The sequence below is a fragment of the Neomonachus schauinslandi genome, chromosome 2, assembly GCF_002201575.2.
Source record: "Neomonachus schauinslandi chromosome 2, ASM220157v2, whole genome shotgun sequence".
NCBI lineage: Eukaryota > Metazoa > Chordata > Mammalia > Carnivora > Phocidae > Neomonachus > Neomonachus schauinslandi.
The window spans coordinates 122,287,269-122,299,795 of record NC_058404.1 but is presented as its reverse complement, the minus strand read 5'-3'; positions in this window follow the sequence as shown (position 1 = coordinate 122,299,795).

Sequence of the window (12,527 nt, the reverse complement as noted above, 5' to 3'; positions counted from 1 at the left end):
ATACCCGAGAGAACTGTACTTCTTTGACTCTGCTCCTGGACAACCTAGACAGAGTATTTGTAATGTTTGCATACCAAAAGTTATTAAAAAATAATTACATAATCACACATCAACATGGGGAAAACCAGACAAGTGAAGTGGTTGGCAAATATGTGAAGGCGGAGGACAGAAAGGAACATGGGAGTGATTAGGGAGAGAGTGGGTTAAAACAAGGATGCTGAATTAAAGAGAGCTTGAAAGGTAGCAATGCGTGAGAAAGCAATGAAGGGACTATTAAAATGTGAATCAAGGAGTGCCTGGGTGGCTGAGTCCTTAAGCGTCTGCCTTGGGCTCAGGTCATGACCCCAGGGTCCTGGGATTGAGCCCCGCATTGCCTTGGGCTCCCTGCTCAGCCGGAAGCCTGCTTCTCTCTCTCCCATTCCCCCTGCTTGTGTTCCCTCTCTCACTGTGTCTCTCTCTGTCAAGTAAGTAAATAAAATCTTTAAAAAAAATGTGAACCAAGTGATAGAAACTAAGAGGAAGATCAACTACTAGTTAGTTAACAATAAGAATTTCTGGAATGTAGTTACATGAAAGGTATTGCTAGATCCAGGCAATGAAAGTATAACACAGGGTCTCTGGGAGTCTAAAAAGATAGAAAGGCACAAATAATGATACAAAGTACTATAAAAAAGCTGAGAACAAAGTAACAAAGATGATAAATGCTAAAGGAAATATGAGGTCATTTTGACTAATCAGAGAGTTTTATTTAGGTCAGACTTGAGTTGCATCTGGAAGAAAGAATTTATATAAAATAAAATAATGGGTAGCATATTCACAATGGGGGTTTGAGCTTAATTGAGGAAAAGTGAAACTGCATAATGTGGGCTTCGAGTAATGCTAATAATGATGGTGAGCTGCTGTTCCTGATAATGATAAGGATGATGATGATCATCATGATTATCTTTTAATATTTGCTTACTGCAGTGTTTCTCTACATCAGAATGCAAAGAATCCATTGCAGGAGGTTGTTAAAAATTTGTAATTCTGATCCCCACCCTTGATATTCTGGCTTCTGCTGGATAAAGATACCAAGGTAAATACTAGACTAGAAAACATCAAGGCACCACTCATTAATTTGCAGAGTAAGAGTATGAGTTCTTTGGTTGGCTACTCAGGCTGCCCCTGATTCACATCTCTTAGACATTATTTGTCCAGAACTTCCTTGGAGGAGGCCAATGAAGCAGTTTCTCTGCTGAGAACGTATTACCTTCACAGTTCACAACTACTGTAAGGTGAGAATAATTTGGTTAGGAATAGATGTGAGAGTAATTTGGGGCAAGCTTCAATAATTAGTAGCTCTCTAGGTATGGAGTTTTTCTGGCAATGGAACTCTCTTAACCCCCTAATTAGTTGTTTAGAAGTTTCATGGGAAGGGTTTTATATCTACTAATAATTCAGAAATCCTCTCAGGGTCCTGGCCCTAACACTGCTTCTATCTTATCATGCAGTCTAGGGACTTGCCATTCCCCTTAGGATATTTTGAAGCTCTTGCTGTAAGACTTGGACCAGAAACTGGGCTAGGGTGGAGAGGCCCAGCTTCTTTGCTCTGAAACCTGGCCAGGAGAATGCTCTTGTGAGGCATGTCAGGTGACTATGCTTTATATAGGGAGGTATCACCTTTACCAGCAAGATGGTACAAAAATGGAGGTTCTTGGATGGGGTTAAAGGAATTTAGGATTATTCATTCTTCTCTCTCCTTAAATAACCTTGCTCTACAATACCCTGGTCATGAAGCTTTCTCCCGTGCACTACTCTTGGAACCTACACATTGTTCCTGTTCAGCAATTCTTGGATGATGTGATGCTCAGTATTGTCTGAGAAGATTGTGACTTGAAGTGAACGAATGTTCTGATGTGAATGATTTTGCTCAGAAGGGCCAGTTTGGGCTTGTCTCTGCCATAGCATCTTGCTAAAGGCTAAAACATTAGGAAATATTTTTTCTTCCAAGTTGCCTAAATTTAGAGCTTTGGTGAGCATGTGGTCTGAATCCTGAGATGACAGGTGATAATTGACCATTTAATTGCTTTTCTACAAAATCTATCTTCCAACTAAAGGATGGTGGGATCTTCATTGCTTCTCAATCCCCTCCACTCAGTGAGTTCCACAGTTCCTGGATATCAATGAACCATTTCCCTTCTGGGACACAATTTTTGTATTAGGCCTCTTTTCTTTCCAAGTTATGGAAACCCAACATGAACAAACTTAAGGCAAAGGGGGAAAATGTTGACTTAATAGGAATCATGAAAGGAATGAACAACCAAACAAGGTCAAGGGCAGGAGTGCAACTGGAAGCAGAAACTTGAATCAATTCAACCTCAGTAGGATTTTCCCTCTTTCTTATATGAGGCAATGCAGCAAAGTGGTTGAAAGTATGAATACTAGCACTAACAGACCTTCAATCAATCTTTTTTTTTTTTTAAAGATTTTAATTATTTATTTGAGAGAGAGAATGAGATAGAGAGAGAGCATGAGAAGGGGGAGGGTCAGAAGGAGAAGCAGACTCCCTGCTGAGCAGGGAGCCCGATGCGGGACTCGATCCCGGGACTCCAGGATCATGACCTGAGCCGAAGGCAGTCGCTTAACCAACTGAGCCACCCAGGCGCCCCAGACCTTCAATCAATCTTAGTTCCATCTCTTACATGCTGGGACATAAGGGAAGAAATCCAACATCTCTGTACTTCTGTTTCCCCATCAATAAGGTGAGGATGACTACAGTAGTTGCTACCTCATAGTTTTGTTATAAGCATTAAGTTAACAAATGACAATTGTTTAGAACCGTGCCAAGCACATAGGATGGCCTATATATAGGTATTATCTATTATTATCATTGTTATTATGGTGTCTCTGAACACACTGATTGCCTCTTCTTTTTTTTTTTTTTTTAAGATTTTATTTATTTATTTGACAGAGAGAGAGATAGCGAGAGCAGGAACACAAGCAGGGGGAGTGGGAGAGGGAGAAGCAGGCTTCCCGCCAAGCAGGGAGCCCGATGTGGGACTTGATCCCAGGACCCTGGGATCATGACCTGAGCCGAAGGCAGACACTTAACGACTGAGCCACCCAGGCGCCCTGATTGCCTCTTCTTACAACTGTCTTGCTTTTGTCATATAGTGGGAAATATGCCCACAAAAAAAGCCACTTAATTCTTAAATCTAACAATTGCAACAAGAGAGTTCAGATCTGTCTGTCATCTTAAGTCCAAAAATGTAAGGAAGTCTCTCCTTGCTCAGTTTGGGTCAGGTGCTCACTCCTGGACCAATGAAACCTAGCCCAAGTTGTGGAGATGTGGAAGAATTTGGTAGTTGTTATCACAGCCATGTTGATGCCCCTGAGCAGCTGAAGGTGGCTGGGGAAAATCACAGGGCAGATTGGCTTCATTGTAAATTCTGGATCACCAAGACGAAATGAAGTCTCAAAAGTGCTTGGCAATACATCATTTTCCTAGCCAACTTGCTGTTCAATTTCCTGAAATAAATGTCAGTCTTTCAACACTTGTGTTGAATATCTGACCATCATCCTCCCCATCTTTCTCCATCCCCCTTTCCCCCTAGAGATGAACTTACAGTACACCGAAAATTCACCCAGTTGCTCCAGGCAAAACCCTTTCTGTATCCACTTCATTAACACGTTCTGCCAGGCCTGCCTCCAATGTATTTCCCAATTTTGTTAGTGTTTAATGTCTTACTCCCTATCTAGAATACAATTTCTATGAGAAGAGGGACCTTGAACCTTAATATTTTTCCTCTATTCCAAGTGTCTGGAATGGTACCTGATACATAGGAGCTCAGTAAGTATTGATTAAATGAATTAAAGTGAAGTTATCAGAAAAGAACTTCCTTGGATGCCTATTATGTAATGTATGTATTATGCGGTCATGAAACTGCATCCCTACTCAACTTGTTCTTCCCTATCACCTGTCTCTGCTTAGGAAACTCGTTGTTACTGATTTCTTCTGTCAGTGTAACTTGTCAACTTTTTTTTTTTTAAGATTTTATTTTTTAAGTAATCTCTACACCAATGTGGGGCTCGATCTCACAACCCTGAGACCAAGAGTCACACACTCCACCGACTGAGCCAGCCAGGCACCCCAACTTGTTAGCTTTTTAACATAGTCATCCCTCTCCCATTAAGAAGAAAAACAGAAACAAACTTTCCATTTTCTCACATCTCCTTCCAACTACTACTGGGAGTCAGGATGGATGTTATGTGGCTCTCTGAATTGAGGGTTAAGAGTTATAAGCCAAATACTATTAATCTGGGCTTCTGCTTATTGGCCTTGAGGCATTTTAATTGTCCTGGATATAATTGGGACTTTGCAATTTGACCAATTTGTAGGTGGATTTTAATTTTTTTTATTTTAAGGATTTTATTTATTTATTTGACAGAGAGAGACAGTGAGAGAGGGAACACAACAGGGGGAGTGGGAGAGGGAGAAGCAGGCTTCCCGTGGAGCAGGGAGCCCGATGCAGGGGCTCAATCCCAGGACCCTGGGATCATGACCTGAGCCGAAGGCAGACGCTTAACAACTGAGCCACCCAGGCGCACCTGGGTGGATTTTTATATTTGAATAATTTTAGTTTGACTTCATAATCTGAGTAAGAGGATGCCAATGTATAATTTGACTTTATAATTTGAGTAATTTGGACTGCATAGCTTCAAGGAGTTTCTACAGTATTTCAGTAGGTGTTTGGCAGTGACTGCAAAGATAGCAATAAACCAGAGTCGTATCATTTAAGACACAATTTAAGAAAAGATGCTTTACACTCATTTTTTCTTCACTTTCCTCTCACTCCTTCCCACATGCCATCCTGTTTTATACTCCCAGCACTCCATTGAAGCATCCCTATTGGATTTTATTCATGGTCTCCATTTCACTAGAGCCACTGGCCATTTTTCAGCAGTCATCCTGACAGTTCAGTGCCAATGGTCACATCTTCCTTGAAATTCCTCTTTCCTTTGATTTATTGGTTCAACCCTCTTCTGTTTTTTTTCTATAATACTTGGTTGTTCCTTTTCTGACTTTTTTAAAAGTTTCATCTTCCTCTTCTTGACCATTAAGTATTCACACCCAGGTTCCTGACTTTGGCAGAGCAGACTTGCTGAGCTTGAGAATTCAGCCTCCCCTGTCTCTGCTACCCGTGCAATAATCGTAGTAGACTTGATTCTCAGCTGTGGTTAGCTCTTCAGCCTGAGGAGACTGAAAATGAAATGTTTACTGTAGAACTGTTCTTTTATACTTCGTCTTCTTCCTAAACCATCAGCTTCAGTATAGGCGATGTTTAGACAAGATGCTTATCATGTCTCCTTACTAAGGTAATATTTTTTCTCATTATAGGTGATATGTGCTCATTTTAGAAAATTTAGAAAATATAGGAAGTGTAAAGGAAAAAATAAAAATTCTTATAATTACATTACATATTAATCACTATAAATATTTTAGAACTTTTTTCTACATATATAAATTTTATTTTTTTTGAAGTTAATACTGTATTATATATACACAATTTTGTATATAGGTATACACAATTTTGTATTTTGCACTTAAAAAATCTGAAATTATATTGTGACTATTTCCCATGTTGTTAAATATTCTTCTAAAACATAGCCTTTAGTGGCTTTATTGTATTTCATTCATAATTGTATTCCTTTCACAATTTAAATGTACCATTTTTATTGTATTTTTAGGGTATTTCTAATTTTTGATATCATAAGTAACAAATGAACATTCTTACACAAAATATTTGTTTGTATCTGGAATGATTTGCATGAAGTACAGTCCTAGAAACAAGATTGCTGAGACAAAAGAAAAGAGCTTTTTTTTTTAAAAAAACATATATACAATAAAATGCATAAGTCTTAAGTGTATAGCTTGAATGAATGTTTACCTATTTTTATATCTATGTAACCCTCTTCCAAATAGAAATATGGAACACTTCCAGTACCTTGGAGGACTCCCTTTCAGTCAATACTCCACTCAGTCAATACTTTCAAAGGTAAGTGCTGTTCTGATTTCTGTTCTGATTTCTATCATCTTGGCATAATTCTACTGTTTTTGAACTTCAATACAGCATAAGCACACAGTTTTTACTCCTAATTACTTTCTCTCAACAACATACTAAATCTGTGAAATTTATCTGTGTTGTTGCAAAAAATAGTTGTTCATTATTTTTCATTTCTGTGTAGTACTCCATTTTATAAATATACTACAACTTATTTATCCATTTTACTATTTTTGGATTTTTATGTTGTTTCTAGCTTTTGTTATTATAATTAAAGTTGTTGTGAACATCCTTGTACATGTCTTTTGGTTGACACTGCACTCTTTACTTTGTGTAATTTTTTAGGAGTGGAATTTCTGGGTCATAAGATAATCTATATAGATATAATAGACATGTGTCTATTAAAGCTAACCATAAGATTATTCAGAAATTGATTTGAAAATGCAAATGACCTAGAATAGTCAATGCAATTTTGAATATGAATAAAACTGGAGGACTTAACTGCTAGATATCAGAACTTAACTATAAAGTTGTAGTAATTAGGTCACCATGGTACCAGAGCAAGTATAGATAAATAAGCCAATGGAACAGAATAAAAAGTCCAGAAATAAATCCATATACATGTAGTTATCTCATTTACAATAAGAACATCACAGCAATTCAGTGGGGAAAAGGTGGACTTTTCAAATAAATGATGCTGGAGCAATAGGATACCTATCTGAAAGGATAGGTATAGCTGTATTATATATGTTGTCCAGTTTTTATAGTTATCATCAGTGGGAGGTTCAGCCTCATATAAGTGCTCCATCATGGTAGTATTTGGAAGTTTCACCACAATATAATCTTCATGGAGGTCCTGATAAAGATTTTTGCTTCCAGAAAAGTGGAGCCGTATATATTCCTAGAAACATTAAACAAAAGTGTAAATCTTATATAACTTCACTAACATTGAATATTATATCATTTTTATATTGCTCATGTCATTGGGTTTATTGTATTTACTTATGCATCGTAAACTTTAGAGTGAGAGTTTAACAGTGCTTCAAAATTTCTTTTGCTGTTCAGTGTTGCCATTGAGAACAATCATTCTTCTTGATTGCAGAGTAGTGATGATAATGATAATGATGATTGTAACTATCTAATAGTTTTAAGTAATTTACATATATTAGCCTTTGAGAGACAATATGGTATAGTATAAAAGTATTGTCTTTGTGTCAGTAGACCTAGGTCTCAATTCTGGCTGCTCTGCTTATTAGCTTCATTAATTTGGTCAATTCATTATATATCCAAGTCTAGGTTTTCTCTTCTCTAAAATACCGAAGTAGTACCTACCTCTCAGTGTTATGGGGATCACATGAAGTGATGTATGTAAGGTATTGTACATAATAATGTTTTTTCTTCTGCTATTTATAGCTATAGTTTTTAAATGGTTATTATAAACCACGATCTCTATGAAAAACTTTGAAAATATTTCACTTAATCCTTAATTAAACAAATCTGAAATATTGTCAGCATATTTCAGGATTAGTTTTTTGCTGTTGTAAGCTCCAGGTGGGTTGCCAAAGTTCTAATAGTTACTGAGCCAATCTGGTATTTTGTATTGATTTGGATTATATGGAAATAATAATTTTGGTTACCACTATGAACAGAAGTCGTTGGCTTTTTGAAAACAATATGCTTAGATTTACTATGATGAGTATGCTCTTTTTTAAACTTTCTTTTTAAATGTCATATGCAAAGGCAGTAAAAAAGAGAGTCAAGGAAAAAGAATGCAAAAATTTCTGTCAAAACCTCCTTTGCTAGGAGTAATTTTTGACCAGCCATTGTGGGATGAAAATTGAATTTCAAAAGTTTTGAAGTAATATAGTAAAGATGTCATTCTCTCCAAATTGATCTACATATTTAACAAAATTCCTATTAAAGTTCCAGTAATTTTTTGTAGATATAGACAAGATTATTCTGAAATTTATATGAAAAGGCAATGAAACTAGAATAAACAATTTTGAAAAAGAATTAAAGAAGGGAGTTTTACTCTACCTGATCTTAGTACTTACCATCTAGCTACAGAAATCAGGATGGTGTGGTATTACTGGATGAATAGACACATAGATGTCAAAAGAAAAGAACAGAAAATCCAAAAACAGACCAATACAAATGCATCCAATTTGACAAAGTATAAAAGGAATTCAATGGATGAAGAGTAATCTTTTCAACAAATGGTCCTGGATCAATTAGACATTAATAAGCAAAAAAATGAACCTCAACCTCAGCCTCGTACTGTATAGAAAACTAACTCAAAATGGACAATGGATATAAACACAAAAACATAAAATTATAAAACTTTTAGAAAAAAACATGGGAGAATATCTTCAGGACTTTGGGTTTGATAAAAAGTTCTTAGACATGACATCAAAATCATAATTCATAAAAGAAAAATAATGTAAATTGGACTTTATAAAAATTAGAAATTTTTATTTGTAATAGATCTTATTAAAAGAATGAAAAGATGAGCTACACATTGGGAGAAAATGTTGTAAACCATATCATCAAAACAAAGAAACAAACAAAAATACCATATAATCTACTATAGCCTTAGATCTAGAATACATAAAAAACTCTCAAAACTCGGGGTGCCTGGGTGGCTCAGTCGTTGAGCGTCTGCCTTCGGCTCAGGTCATGATCCCAGGGTCCTGGAATCGAGCCCCGCATTGGGCTCCTTGCTCAGCGGGAAGCCTGCTTCTCCCTCTCCCACTCCCCCTGCTTGTGTTCCCTCTCTCGCTGTTGCTCTCTCTGTGTCAAATAAATAAAATCTTAAAAAAAAAATGTTAAAAAAAAAAAACCTCTCAAAACTCAACAGTAGAAAAAAATTCCATGGAACACTACATCAAAAACTAATGATGTACTGTATGGTGACTAATATAACATAATAAAAAAATTATTTAAAAATTCCATTATTAAATGAGCAAAATACATAAACAGATATTTCACTAAAGAAGAGTTCAGCATCATTAGCCATTAGGGAAATGCAAGCTAAAACCATAATATATATACCATTAGAACTATACAGCTATTAGAACAGCTAAAACTAAAAGTAGTGATAATACTGTGCTGAAAAGGATGTGGAAAAACTGGATCACACATGCATCACTAGTGGGAACATGAAATGGGACAGCCATAATGGAAAATAATTTGGCAGTTTCTAACAAAACTAAATATGTACTTACTATATGTACTGGGTTAAATAGCATCCAAACTTTTTGGCAATCCAGAACCTCAGAATGTGACCTTATTTGGAAATAGCATTGCTAGAGATGAATATTTGAATCTCCTCAAAATTCATATGTTGAGACCTAATCTCCAGTATGATGGTATTTGAAGGTAGGGCCTTTGGGGCCTAATTAGGTCATGACAATGGAGCCATCCTTTAAAAGAAACTCCAGAGAATTTTCTTGCCCTTTCTGCTATGAGGATACATTGAGAAAATGGCCATCTATGAATTAGGAAGCAGGCCTTAACCAGGTACCAAATCGGCCAGCATCCTGATCTTGGACTTCCTAGCCTCCAGACTGTGAGAGATAAATATGTTGTTTAAATTACCTACTTGAGAGAGTCCAAGATGGCGGAGGAGTAAGAGACCTTAGTTTCATGTGGTCCCAGGAATTCATCTAGATAGTTAACAGATCATTCAACTCTACAAACAGAAAAGCGACCACTTTCTGTAAGAATGACAAGATGGAAAAACTCACCTCAAAAAAGAGAACAAGAGGCAGTACTAACTGCCAGGGACCTAATCAGTATGGACATAAGTAAGATGCCAGAACTAAAGTTCAGAATAACGACTATAAAGATACCAGCTGAGCTTGAAAAAAAGCATAGGAGACACTAGAGAATCCCTTTCTGGAGAAATAAAAGAACTAAAATCTAACCAAGTTGAAATCAAAAAGGCTATTAATGAGATGCAATAAAGAATGGAGGCTCTAACTGCTAGGATGAATGAGTCAGAAGAATTCATGATATAGAAGACAAAATGATGGAGAATAAAGAAGCTGAGAAGAAGAGAGATAAACAACTACAAGATCACTAGGGGAGAATTCGAGAGATAAGTGATACCATAAAGCAAAACAATATGAGAATAATTGGGATCCCAGAAGAAGAGGAAGGAGAGAGAGGGGCAGAAGGTATATTGGAGCAAATTATAGCAGAGAACTTCCCTCATCTTGGGAAGGAAACAGGCATCCAATCCAGGAGACACTGAGAACCCCCCTCAAAATCAATAAAAATAGGTCAACACCACGACATATAATAGTGACACTTGCAAATCTCAGAGACAAAGAGAAAATCCTGAAAGCAGCTTGGGGCAAGAGGTCTATAATAAGGGTAAAAACATTACATTGGCATTAGACCTATCCACAGAGACCTGGCAGGCCAGAAAGGACTGGCATGATATATTCAGGATGCTAAATGAGAAAAATATACAGCCAAGACTACTTTATCCAGTTAGGATGTCATTCAAAATAGAAGGAGTGATAAAAAGCTTCCAGGACAAACAGAAACTAAAATAATTTGTGATCACCAAGCCAGCCCTACAAGAAATATTAAAAGGGGTCCTCCAAGCAAAAAGAGAGCCCAAAAGTAACATAGACCAGAAAGGAACAGAGACAATATACAGTAACAGTCACTTTACAGGTAATACAATGGTACTAAATTCATATCTTTCAATAGTTACTCTGAATGTAAATGGGCTAAATGCCCCAATCAAAAGATACAGGGTATCAGATTGGATAAAAAAGCAAGACCCATCGATATGCTGTCTGAGTGACTCATTTTTGACCCAAAGCCACCTCCAGATTGAAAGTCAGGGGGTGGAGAACCATTTATCATGCTAATGAACATCAAAAGAAATCTGGGGTGGCACTCCTTATATCAGACAAATTAGATTTTAAACCAAAGACTATAATAAGAGATGAGGAAGGACAACTGTGTCATAATTAAAGGGTCTATCCAACAAGATCTAACAACTGTAAATATTTATGCCCCTAACATGGGAACAGCCAGTTATATAAGCCAATTAATAACAAAATCAAAGAAACACATTGATAATAATACAGTAATAGTTGGGAATGTTAATACCCCCCTCACTGCAATGAATAGATCATCTAAGCAGAAGATCAACAAGGAAATAAAGGCTTTGAATGACACACTGGGCCAGATGGACTTCACAGATATATTCAGAACATTCTATCCTAAAGCAACAGAATACACATTCTTCTTGAGTGCCCATGGAACATTCTCCAGAATAGATCACATACTGGGTCACAAATCAGGTCTCAACTGGTACCAAAAGATTGAGGTCATTCCCTGCATATTTTCAGAGTACAGTGCTTTGAAACTGGCACTCAATCACAAGAGGAAAGTCAGAAAGAACTCAAATACATGGAAGCTAAAGAGCATCTTACTAAAGGATGAATGGGTCAACCAGAAAATGAAAAAGAATTAAAAAAATTCATGGAAACAAACAAAATTGAAAACATGACAGTTCAAAATCTTTGGGATGCAACAAAGGTGGTCCTCAGAGGGAAGTATATAGCAATACAAGGCTTTCTCAAGAAATAAGAAAGCTCTCAAATACACAACCTAACTCTACACCTAAAGGAGCTGGAGAAAGAACAGCAAATAAAGCCTAAACCCAGCAGGAAAAGAGAAATAATAAAGATCAGAGCAGAAATCAATGAAATAGAAACCAAAAGAACAGTAGAATAGATCAAAGAAACTAGGAGCTGATTCTTTTTTTTTTTTTAGATTTCATTCATTTATTTGACACAGAGAGACACAGAGAGAGAGGGGAACACAAGCAAGGGGAGTGGGAGAGGGAGAAGCAGGCTTCTTGCAGAGCGGGGAGCCTGATGCGGGGCTCGATCCCAGGACTCTGGGATCATGACCTGAGCCGAAGGCAGACGCTTAACGACTGAGCCACCCAGGCACCCTAGGAGCTGATTCTTTGAAAGACTTAATAATGTTGATAATCCCCTGGTCTGAGAAAAAAGAAAAGAGAGGACCCAAATAAATAAAATCATGAAAGAGGAGATATCACAACCAACACCAAAGAAATACAAACAGAAGAGAATTATTATGAGCAACTATATGCCAACAAATTAGGCAATCTGAAAGAAATGGATGCATTCCTAGAGACATATAAATTACCAAACCTGAACCAGGAAGAAATAGAAAAGCTGAACAGACACACAACCAGTAAGGAAATTGAAGTAGTAATTAAAAATCTCCTAACAAACAAGAGCCCAGGGCCAGATGGCTTCCCAGGGGAATTCTACCCAACATTTAAAGAAGAATTAATACTTATTCTTCTGAAACTGTTCCAAAAGATAGAAATGGAAGGAAAACTTCCAAATTCATTCTATGAGGCTAGCATTACCTTGATCCTAAAACCAAACAAAGACCCCACTAAAAAAAAGAATTACAGACCAACAT